Source organism: Lichenostomus cassidix, chromosome 1Aa (genome assembly GCF_008360975.1).
Source record: "Lichenostomus cassidix isolate B80296 chromosome 1Aa, HeHo_3.0, whole genome shotgun sequence".
Lineage (NCBI taxonomy): Eukaryota > Metazoa > Chordata > Aves > Passeriformes > Meliphagidae > Lichenostomus > Lichenostomus cassidix.
Window position 1 is genome coordinate 56,529,733 of NC_139480.1, and position 13,098 is coordinate 56,542,830.

The following is a 13,098-nucleotide window of genomic DNA, read 5'->3' on the forward strand; positions in this document are numbered from 1 at the left end:
TTGATCAACAGTCTGCAAAGACTTTGGGATTCCATCATATCTGATTTTACAGCTTTCACTATCTGCAGCTGACTTAAGCCATCTGAATGAATTGTTCAGGCTCCCCATGGAGACACGGTCAATAGCCAGGGCCCATTTGCACAAACAATTTTGGAGACATGGCTTAGGATGGGAGGAGTCTCTCTTGAGAGATGCCTGCATACTAACTACAGAGAGATCTAGAACAGCTAATGTTCAGTGCTTATGCCTGGATGAATGAAAAGAATCCCAAGCATATACTGGGATTTTTAAAATATCTCTATGCAACTAAACTGTAGTATTCTGGTATGGTAGCAGCAACATTTTTCTCTAAGCAATTGCATATTGGGCAGATATACCAAAACTGAAATGGAATAAATAGGGGAATTTTTAAACCTTAAAGCTGTAAAGTCTGTGAATTGATACCTACATAATACAATTGCAAAGGACTTAGGATCTTTAAAGTCTAATAAAGAGCAGTGAGACTTGGACAAACACAGAAGTAGAACACCTAAAAAGGCAGGAGGCATGTGGAATTTCAAGGCAGAAGTGACATTTCAGCCTCCCTAGCTGGTGCACTAAAACCCACCATAAATTCTGCATGGAATTGCTAACTCAAGGCACTCCAAGAGAGACCATTTTCCCTTTGCTGTGTCCCTGACACGTAAGCTCAATCCTGCTGCTACTCTTTGGGACTTAGTAGGTGTACGTGCAGTTTCCCAGAGAGACTGTTGCAGGTGATTTTGTACTAATTTGCTTTCATGTATTTCTTAGAAAAAGCTAAAATACACAGTTTGCTAAATGGGGAAGTTCTGTCTGCGAAAAGAGCATATGAGTTACTCAGAGTGGCAAGCAAAGAGAGTGAAGACCTGGTCAGACTTAGAAGGAGAGTGATTAAAGCCCCAGCCAGGAATGAGTCATCAGTGACAGTGTTTATAGACCTCAAAACACAAAGAACAGAGTAACACAACTTGACACTGCTTTGTTCTCAGAAAAGGCTTTACAGGCAATAAAAAAGTATTTCTGAGGAAAGTGATACATTGAGCATAGCTAAACCTCTTCCCTCTATCTTCCCAGTTGCATAACGTGGACATCACACCCTTTGGCAAATAGATGTTTCACTCCACTGATCCCTTCCTTGTGTCCTACTTCTTGCTAAGACAGAGGGAAGCTGCAGGACCAGAGGATCGGCTTCCTCACTCACTATCCTCTCCTGCAACCAGAAAATCAGCCTCTTCCCACATCTCTTTGCCATGCTATGAAATAACATCAACTGGAAACCATTTGATCTACTGAACTGCTATGAAAAAAATTAAAGTCTGAAGCTAATTTAATGGCTCTTTCATTGCTTAACATCTCAGGAGTGTATGCAGAAGATTCTGGCAGATGCTAAAGAAAATCCTTAAATTAAAGGACAAGGTTTGGGATGGGAGTAATTAATTATCTATCTTAATCTCAGCCATGACAAACAGACCAAAGGGGAGTGAGGAGAATACATCACTCAACGTGCAGTAGAAGTCTCATCATTTTCAGCAAAACTGCGTAATCTACAGTTTGAAATTCTATTAAGCCTGGAGCCTGGAGTTGTTGACCACCAATCAGAGACAGAGATTAATAATTCCACGAAGTAAACAAGTCTGACTCAGCAGGCTATAAGCAGAGATTCTGCACAGCAGTACTAATATTTTGCAAAGCAGCCAGCATTGTTCTCCATGATTAGTACCAAGTGGGAGGAGAGAGAAACCTTCTCTTCTCAAGGATGGATTTCTGCCACAGGGCCTCCAGCTCCCCGTGCTGTCCTGTGGCTTGGTGACCCCTGCCTTAACTCTGAGACCCAGCAGGTTTGTCCCAGTCAAATACCAGGCTGTGATGAGTTATGTGAGTCAAGAAATATGAATGTTTCATCTGTCTCAGGGTGAATTTAGAGCACTATCAGGCAACACTGACTAGGTAAAGTTACAGCTATTTAAATTATTATTTTCTAAAAATATTACAAATTGAATCCATGAGAACATTTTACTTCTCAGATTCTCTACTACAAAACAGTAGAGAACTGCATATGTTTTGCAGACCATTGTTCAGGAAGTAAATGACAATGTGTTTCCCTAAAGGGCAAGGAAACCTGGAATTTAGTGTAAATCACATATGATGATGTGAAAGCAAGAGAGCAAATTGGTGAAAATTTTAGATTAATGTAATTGCATAAACACATACATATTGTATATATGCACATACACACACATGCACACAGATATATATGCCCAGAATCTTTTCTCAGGGTAAAAGTGCATACAAAATCCAGGCTCTGACTTTGTAAGTTGTTTTCTACTAACGTGCATAGCCTCTGCATGAACTGATTTGAATTCCTTCCAAACCACTTTACTCACTGAAGCTCCAAGGCCGGATACTTGGGAATAGCAGCATGAACAACGTTTGCAATCAACACTAACAAACACTTAATTTGATAAAACAGAACAAAACAACGAAGAGCTAAGCTAAGGTGAATTTAATTTAGCAATGGTCAGTGTTCATTTACGCATCTATGCCAATAATTGTGAATGCAGCCCCCTCCCATGAATTTTGGATAAGACTAGCTTGCTGTTCACTTTGTGACTTCATTCCAGCCCTGCTTTCAGCAATGTCATGCAGTGACTAAAACTGAAATGCTCTAGGGCATGAGAATGAGAAAGCAAACAGGCTGGGAATAAAAGCAAAACTAAACAGGCTCACGTTTAACTAAGATAAGAAGAAAAATTATTTCCTTACAATGCTGAAAAAAAGCTGGTGCCATGGTGCCACCTGGAATTCCTAACCGGGCCCAAATGTACTTGCTGCATGTTTTGAGGCTTCTTCTTATGTACAGACATTAAAAAAAAAAAAAAAAAAACCCAAACCCAAAACATACTGCTGCATGTGCAGGACCAAACTACAAAAGTAGCATGTCCCAGGATCACACAGACGATTTTTGTCAGGGCAGGAAACATCCATAAGGAACACTCTGATAATCAATATGAAAACACTATTCTGGAAAATTTTAATAACCATTTAGAATTTTTAGGTTTAGATTCTGCAACATGACTAGAAAAACTTGCAAAATTTGCATACCCTTCATTGGTCTTTTCTATTACAGTTCACAAAATCCCATTTGTTTTCTGCTGTTAAATTATATTATGCACAAAACTCTTAAGAATAGCTTTTCACTCACTAGGAGGAAAAAGCAGATAAAACTGTGCAGGAAGAATGAGTTTAGGGAAATAGGAATAACAAATTCCTTTACCCATAAGTCGTGATAGATAAATTTAGGTTATGAACTGTTCCTGTTGCTCATCTGTGGACATCCATACACTTAACAGATGCCTTACACAAAGCGAAGTCTTCCCCCTCCCCATTCATGTTTTGCACGTGATTCTCATCCAGCTTAATTAAAATTTACTTCTCTCTCCAATCTACAAAAAGGACGATTAGCATGACAACACAAAACCAGCCAAAACTTAAGCAAGGAAAAAAACTCCAAACCAATTATCAACTACAAACCACAATTCATTTCACACTGCTTCATGTTAGGGAAAAATAAAACCTTCATTTGCTGTGGCTTGTACAAGGAACAGCACTGAAGGCAGAGATGTTGGCCTTTCACCATGTTACACTCAAGAACAGTCTGCAAGCAAAAGAATGGGGGAAGCAAGGAGGAAAAAATAAAAGAAAGAAAAAAAAGAAAAGAAAAGAAAAGAAAAGAAAAGAAAAGAAAAGAAAAGAAAAGAAAAGAAAAGAAAAGAAAAGAAAAGAAAAGAAAAGCACCATCCAGCATATCTTCAATCTTCACACAATTACGAGCAACTATAAATCACAATTTGATATGGTTTCCAAGTCACATCATAACTGTTCAGGCCAAGCTGTCTGGAAACAAAATTAAAAGCAAATATAATTCTCCATTATTTTAATGTCCACAGAGCAATTTGAAGGATAAACATCAATTGGCTTCTATGGAAATAATGAATCATTTTAAAGGCGCCACAGACTTAACTACTCCACCTTCCACTGAATGACTAAGGAAAAAAAGCATGCATGCAATTCTTTCACATTTTGCTTTTCTTTATTTAAAGCTCCAGAACCAGAATACTTTTATTTTTATTTCTCTTTTATTTTATTATAACACAAGATTTCAGATTTTCTCTTCTCTTGTGAGCAAACAAGATGTTTATGAGGATCTTTTCTCCAGCTTAATGAAGCGCAGCACTGCCACTGCTCTCTGGAGGTGAACCAGGCACAGCCTCCATAAGGCATGCTCTTTGGTAGGGCTGAAAATAGCATCTTCCTGTTGTCTCATCACATTGATCAAAGAGAACCTTTCCGCGGCACCTATGTAGTCACTGACTTTGCTATTGAGTCCTCAAAGCACCCAGAGCCACAGAACCATAAACCAGGCACTGAAGCACAAAAGATGAGCCCACCGTGAAGGAAACTGTAAATTTTGCTTGAGCCATAACGATTTCAGTTTTAATCCTGGTTCTAAGATGCTTGGGCTGGCACCACTACAGCAAAGCAGACCTTCCTGATAACAATTACATTGCACCCTGATCTGCAGAGCAGAAAATGTCACGACTGCCACATGAAGTGTGTCTGTAGCACGAGCCAGAAAGATGCCAGAGGCCAAGGGTCACAGAGCAGCCAGAGGGCATCTTTCAAGGTAGCTCTGCAAACACAGGATCTAATGAAATGGGTCTCACTGAGGAGCTACACCTTTTGTCCCCTCACTGTCTTGCAATGAGCTCTTTCCTCAGCAGCAGACCTGAGGCCACACAGTGAGCAGGAGGCAGCCCTGCCTGGGGCTGTTTGTGCCTGCTGCTGAGCAGCCTCCTACACGGCTGGCTCTGTTACCTCACCCTGTATTAAAATAACAGTCTTCTACCGCCAAGCAAGACCACTGATTTGGACCTTCCTCTGGTACCCCACCATTGGCTAACATAAAATTTCTAGGAAGATAATCATCTCTGAAACTTCCTCCCATCTGCCAAATTTGTTTGAAACTGTCACAGAGGAGCATGACCACGTACAACTACGTCCTTTAGAAAACCAGGATGACAACACCACCATTCTTTAACAAAGAGGCACTGCTTTGAGAAGGAAATGATTTTTTTCCCCCTTCTTATAAAACCTGGGGAATGTATCACTGTCTCTAGCATACTTTGTCTGGGGAGGCAGCTGCCATCCCCACATCCTGCACCTCTACCTTAGGTGACACCAGTCACAAAGCTCACAGCTTCAGCTGACTAACTTTCTTCCATTACAGGACCTTTCAGTTCGTGACAGCTTTGTCAGCCAAAGAGTTCAGACTGAAACATATACTGCCAGGTATTTGTCTGGGGTGAATTATTTCAGTGTTTGAGAAAAATTGCTCAGACATTTACAAGAAGTCTGTTGGAGTCTTTCATCCACGCTAAAAATTCTTAGTAAACTGATACCACTTAATCTGCAGCAGGCACTGAAGGTGCAGTAAGGCCTTTAGCTTTCCCTGTCTTGATATGTCCAAATTTGGTTGTGAAGTCCCTGGGAAAAATGAAACCAAAGCCAGCCCTGCATGACCTCTGTGGGTTGTCAAAACCTGTTCACCTCACACACCACACGCATGTCCTTGTGCACTGGGTGCATCATTCTGAGGGGCAAAGAAGAAACAGAACACATTTGAGTTCTGTGCAGTTTTGGTGCCTCTGTAACTTTCAAGGCAGACTCTCAGTTCTTGCTTTCAGATCACCTAGCAGGCTTTTTCTGATTTGTTATATGCACCAAAAGAAAATATCCTTGTGGTTACTAGTAACAAAGCAACAGTAAAAAGATAGATGCAGAAATAATCTCGAGGAGTGGGAGGATTTAATTTGTTAAGATTCAAAACCTACAGACTAGGAAAGTCTGAATCCCTGTGGATGCAAGTACTTGACACAATGTAATTAAATCCCCGTCATTTATATCTGACAGAAGGGACCTCAAATGAACTAACTCCACTGGTACTGACATAAAGTAGTGCTTAATATTCCACATTTCCTCCTGCCCCAGTAGAGCAAAGCTGGGAAACCCTGGAAGTCACAGGGAAAAGGGGCAGAGGGTTTTCCCCAGAGAGCACGGGGTGGCACAGAATGGCAGGGGCAAGCTGCAAGCAGCCAGCCACGTGCTCTGCCCTGGGCTCCTTGGGAAATCCCAGCTCAAGTGAAGACGCTCAGACAGTGGGGATGACCTTCTGCATAAGGCATGCCATGAGGAGGATCCAGGGAAAGCAGCTCCTGGAAGGAGGCGAGAGCACAGGCTGAACTTCCTGGCTAAGAGCCGCTGGTCACAGCTTGCAAACCTTGTGGAAACTCTGACGCTGATGGCTGATGTTCTCAGCAGAGCCTTGGGGACTCAGTCACCCAATTCCAAGGGACTTTCCGTGCTATTTCCCTGCCTAAAAACATTAAACTATCACGACTATCCAGCCTAAAGGACTGCTTGAAGATGTAGAGCAGATCACAGAGTCAGTCACAGTCAGAGCTGATTATTTAAAAAGTAGACACCTCTCCAACAAAACTAGGAACTTTAAAAATTATTGCTTTTCATTATAGCACTGCAGATGGGAAAAATTAAATTCTAATTCTAAATGGGGCTGAAATCTGCTTTGAATAACACAGACTGAGGAAAACAATTCTGTACTTCAGAGGCTGTCCTCAATTGTCTCACATTATTGTTCTCCAATTTGTACATCAGATGGTCACAAATTGGTAGCTCGAAGCTGGTAGTTGGTGTTCCTATGAAGAAAACAGTGACAAGTGTCTTTAGCCTCAACTTGAACTGCAGCACCACAAGCTGGGGCCCAGCAGGAGTGGGAAGCTGGGTGCACACACAGTGCAGGATAAGCCATCTATTAATACCTGATGATCTTACCCGTTTGAGTTTACAGCTCCAGCATCCCAGCTGCCTGCTTAGCATGGAAAGCTATTTTAATTCTACGGTGAGCTAAAACAGAGCAGCCAAATACACAGCATGAGTTAAAAAAAGATCCACTGAAAGCAATAATCACCATTCTGCCTTCTGCGTACTAACTAATCCTCCCACATTTTCAACTTGACAGTCTCAGTTACACCACAGCAAAGCCAAAGGAGCCACATATTGCCATATTTTCTCCCTGTCAAAGTATTTCAGGCTCTTTTGGGACACAACTTGAGATGTGACAAGAAGAATCACAATTAGCAGCAAACTGCAGAAATATGTATGAAAATAACCCCAGCTAAAGATTTGCATCCACCTCAGTCCTTCACTAAGAACTGTTTAACAGCACTAAGAAGAGCATTACCAAATATCATTGAAAAGGTGACACAAATAAATGCAGCCTCGAAATGAAAACAAAGGATTGGGATGGGAAGAGCTCATACACAGGGTGTCAAATGTATTTTGAATTATTAAAAAGGAGTTGCCATAGAAGAATAAACTGAAAAAAAAAAAAAAGAAAGCTTGGTAAGGTTTTAAGAAGGAGTGTTGAAAACCAGAATAAGGAAAAATTTGAAGCTAGAAAATAATCATCAGTGAAGCTGTAGATAAAGAGCCTGTAATGTTCAGTCTGTTCTCACTGGAATTATGACAGGGATTTGGAAATGGCAGTGGGAGCCAGACATATATCCTGGGCCATGTTTTCCATATGCCTTAGCAACACAGCAGAAAGATCCCATGCAACTCTCCAGCAACCAAAAACACTGATGATATTTAGTTGTCCATTTTTAAGAACGTGCTTTCCCTGAAGCCAAAGGCAGGCAGAGATATTCTGCACCTTTTGAAAAGGATAAATCCTCTGCACATCAGACTCCAGCAAGAGCCTCACTGCAACCAAATTGGTCAAATTTTAACTTTCTTTCTTCTCCATCAGACCTCGTGGTTTGCGTTATTTCAGTTCTCCTGATTTTAAGCACTCACACTAATGCCAGTTAACAGCCATTGAGTCCTACAGATGCCTCCTCCTCTTTCTCATGACTTTATGTCACTAATGAACTCCTCTGTGAAAAGAATTAATCATTTTTCTGTAACACTTGGCTTTGGATTCTTATATTATGACTCATTCAAGAAAAACAACTGTAGCCCTAGGGACTTGCAGCCCCCAAATCCTTCACCATAGTTGCTGCAGAGCTATTATTTCTCTAAAGTACAAGCTACTAACCTCTAAAGCCACGTCCTGCAAAAGACACACTAAGCATGTACTAGATGTGAAAATCCCCCACCTCTCCTAGATTATTTGTAGGCAGACTCTTCAATGAAGATCAGAATAGAGAGAAACAGTAATTCAAGAAAATGAACAGTTATACAAGAAAACAGTAATACAAGAAAAATAAACCACTACCCTCTACATGTCTTCTGTGATATTAAAATTATTTTTTTCACTTAGCACAGATATAAACTGACAGACCAGCAAGCCCTGAGGACTGATTTCAACCTACTTCATCCTTGACCAGCAAGGACCAACTTAAAGACACACTGGGTTAGTTTATACTATGGGCCTATTTTGCCTTTGCTGTCACAAAGGAAAAAAAATATATATTACCTGCTGAGATCCAGGTTACACAGCTGATCACAACAGGTCAATGCCTGCATCAGATGGCCATTTGCAGCCACTGCTGTTCTGGCCTTTAATCTCTGGATACTAAATGCTCTAGGATTTTCTAAGTCATCTCAGCAATCTCTAATTTCTTCCCTGTAGCTGGTGACAGATTTGTTTTGTACACAGTTTTAATCTAAGGAAAGTCTTTCAACTTGTGTCTTTTAGGTTGTGAGCAGTGTTTGACTTGCATTTTAGAAAAAGAAAAAAAGTAAAATGCATGTAATATTCCTATTTATGACACCCCGGCTGCTCCTCAATTCTAATTAGAGATGGATCCAGTCTGTACTTCTACATCACGAATATCTCACCATACTGAACACTGACTGTCTGGCTCAGGGTCTGCACTTTTTTATGAGGGCCAAACACTTCTGTGTTTTTGGAAAGCCTGGATTGAAATTCACATCTAAATATAACAGCACCAGCTTCTCATTTACAAAAGGCAACAGAACCATAGAGACCAAAAAAACAGACACAGATCATGAAGCACTGGTGCTTATGCTGGCAACCACACTAGACAATGATTTCTGTCTCTACAGTGAGTTATGTTTTCTGCTTGGATGTGGATATTAAGATAAAAAAATCAACTGTGGGTTACACATGTTTGTATTTTTTTAATGTTAAATATCCTTGTGAAGCTGAACTTCAGTGGTTCATCTGAATCTACTCCAGTAAGAAATAAGTGATGATGCACCAGTAAGTGCAATAGAAGCACTTACCACTAATGAGTAGGTAGGCTGAATAGGTCGTGGTAGACAGGTTAAAAGTCTTAATTGAATTCTTAAAAGGAGGTATGGAAAAAAAGTATCAACATACAAATCTCATCAAAAAGTATAATCAAAAATCAAAGATTTTGGAAGAGACATCAATACAGAGCCTTGATATTTTAGCTCAGAACTAATCCTATTAATTGGTGCACACAGTACTGAGCTATTTGCTGATGAGACTTATAATCCCATGATTCTGCCACAGAGCTCTCTTACACAGAGAACAGTGTGCTGTTCTCATAAACAAGAAACAGCAGCTCAAACCAAGCAGCTCAAGGATTTGCAGTGCATTGACAACTTCAGACAAGCACAAAAAATATTTTGTACTGACAGAAAAATTATTGGTTTTGGAATTTCTGGCAATGGAAAGGGCTTATTTTGGCTTTGCTTCAGCAATTTTAGAGCAGTTTTATTAAAAAAAAAGGAACAAGAAATCATGTCAACTTCTCAAAACTTAAATCTTTACTTTGAAAATGATGAAATGAAATTCCTCAGGGTTTTTTTTGTTTGGTTTTTTGTTTGTTTTGCTTGTTTGGGGTTTTTTTGTTTTGTTTTGTTTTGGGTTTTGTTTTTTTTTTTTCAAAAAGGTTATGGCTTCTCTTCATGAAGAACAGCCTGGTGGCCACACTTGCATTGTCTTCAGCATTAGACTTCTGTGGAAGCTTAGTGTGCTTAGTGTGTCTCTTGTGGTCAGAGGCTCACTGTGAATTACATGGGATCCGTGAAGGATTAGACCCTAGAGATGACTTCAATATTTGGGTTTGTTAACACTGGTGACCTGGGGCAGGGTACTGAAGCAAGAGGTTTCTCCCTCAAGTCAGTTTAACTTTGAGAGGTTAAGCTCAGAACAACAAAGATAAAAGACCAGTTTAATCACAAGAAAATGCTTGACTTCATACCACTGACCTTGGTGAACAGTCACACACATCTCTCATCACAATGCTTTATGTAAACATACTTGTTAACAAATTGAAACAGACCACAAGCTAAATTGTTTGCCATACGGTGCTCTGACTGATCAGCTGATGAGCCATATGGATTCTGTCTTCCTAATTCTCTATTGTCTTCCTGACTGCTACAAGTGGCCCCAGATACCCTATTTATTCCATTAAAGTAAAATAAATAAACACAGAAATTGCTGATCGTTTCTCTCTGTACACCCTCCTTCTTCTCCTAATGCATTTGAGAGACTTTGGCAACAACGCTAGGAAACAACCTTCTCTAGAAAGAGGAATCACTTCACTTAAATGATTTGTTCTTTTAATTACTGTCATTCCTAGCTAACACAGAGCAGAAAATGCATGTCAATGATGCTCACTCTGAGCAACAGGTTGGCATTTTGCCAGGAATGTGAAGACTGTCCTTCATCTAAGTAAAAATTTATTTGTATCCTTTTCCTCTTTTAATGCAAGCTGTAACTGCTGTAGAAAGTAAAGTTGAAACATTCTGTATGACACTACAGCAAAATGAAATGCCCAACCAAATTAAATATGTGTAACACTTTCATCCACTTGCTCTTTTATTCTTCACTGACAGATCAAAGAAACATGTTTGATTTCCTGTCGATAAAATCAAGGTGGCACAAGAAGGCAATGTGATAAGGTCCCACTTTGTTCTGCTTATTAGGAAAGATGCCTTCAATTAGGATGGCATTTTTCTGTCATGGTACAAATATGCCTTTAGGTCACAACTAACTATATAATTATCTAATTCTATACAGAGCCACAGTAATATACTTCACACATGTTAATAGCTCAGTTAAATAGGGGAAGGGGAATTAATTGGAAAGAAAGGAATTAACATTTAGTTGGCCTTTTTTTTTTTAAACACAGAGGAAAATGCAAATCAAAAGCTGTCTCTAAAGACTATTCAATCTTTTGTATATAAAGACAACCATGTAAGCCTGTGACAGCTAAAAACAAATGGTCAAGTTAAAAATAGTACTTCACATTTAACTCTGAAACCTGATTTGTGTGGGTTTGGGTGTACTTCGTAACCAGTCAAAAAAGATAAAACCACGTTCTGACCCTACATAATACATACATTTAGGGGGTTTTACTCTGCTTTAAGGGCTTGATTATGTGACCTGCCTAAATGCAAACTAGCTAAAGGACATTTCACCAAATGCACAGAATAATTTTTTAAAAATAAAACCTGTCTATTGGCAGACTTCTAAGCACACACAGTAACTATTTCTGCTTGTAAAATGATGTTAATTTAGCTCTGTATAAACGATGTACGAATCCACCTTTAACATAACACAACCTTTTCTCCCTGCACCAAGCTGACAGCCATGGAAAACCCCACATGGCTCCAGAGCAGCAGGCTGAACTCAGTTTCCCCTCGGGCAGCAGCAGCACTGGCGATGATCTGCACGCCAGCCCTTCAATACTGACGAGAACATAACGAGGGAGGAGAGCAGAGAGCAGGTCTTGTGCTGGAATCGAGCCACAGCCTCGCTTAGAAACCAAGCCAGGCAGACTGGGAGTTCCCAGGGGGATTTACCAAGGGAGCCCAAAATGTCACTCCTCTCTCTAAGGGTTACTGCCTCCCCACCAGTGTCTCACGGGGTCAGTGGCACAGCAGAAGGGGAGAGGGCAGGAGATAGGGTCAGGAAGCACAGCTACAAGGACATCCAGCTGCAGAAGTGAAAATCAGACTGGGAAAAGGCGATGGGAGTGAGAAAATTACAGAAGAACTAGTCTGAGCTAGGCTAGAGCACAAATACTTCCATAAACCAGCACACCCCCTGGGGTACCTAGTGCCAGGTGAGCACCCCAAGTGAGTCAGTGCCTGCAGAGAGGGTGGAAGGTAACAGCCATGACACAACTGGCAGAACTTTACACACAGGCCATTGTGATCCTGCAGCTTTAGGTGCAGAAAAGCCTTTCCCAGGCATCACCAGGTGGCACCACTCTTCCTTCAAACCAAGACTGTAGTTCTGCTGTGCCCATGAAATGCTATCATTGATTTGGGAGAGAAAAGATCTTAATCCATGTTTTTCATATACTAGCCCAGTAATCTCTCACTGCTCACATTCTTGCCAATGATCTTGCAAATCTTGTACAAACAGCAAAGAAATTACTGCATATGAGGGAGGTGGAGGGAACCTCATAACATTTTGAACTGACTCTCATACTAAAATATTCCATAGCAGAAGGATTACAGAAGATTCTCTGGGAACACAAAACTCCCCAGCAATACATGCAGTGCTTGACAACTGTATTAAGAAAGCAGAATTCCTTTCAGAGAAGTAAGTCAAACACATAAGGTTAACATACACATGCCTCTCTCTTCTCCCCATGTTGTATATTTGTCTGCTACCAGAGCTGTTGAAGATGTTAAACTCTGCCTGGAATTGTGCCGTGCTTTAGCATGAAAGTATTCTCTAAATTTGGTTGAAGTTTATTGCACATTTTTTCCTAAAAAAAAAAAAAAAGAGCTGTTGAGAGTATCCACATACAAATAATAATGGAAGAGAAAAAATGAAAGCACATTAAAATGCTAATAATGAAGCATCACCACACATACACACAAAAGCAATGTTTACACATACATGCTAGTGTGAGCATGTTTTTTCTCTGTTGATGCAATTTGCAAAAAGACGCAAAGTATTCACATTTGCATGTCTGCAGTTGGGTACGAGCTGATGTCAGACTGTGGAATACAGCTAATTTGGGGTGGAAGGGGCACATTCGAACT

At 40.3% G+C, this 13,098-nt stretch overlaps 1 protein-coding gene across 5 annotated transcripts in view; it reads right to left on the minus strand.

Moving 5' to 3' along the window:
- The window catches only part of PDE3A (phosphodiesterase 3A), a 225,222-nt gene that overhangs the window by 41,800 nt on the left and 170,324 nt on the right, over nt 1–13,098 (minus strand). The window lies entirely within an intron of this gene.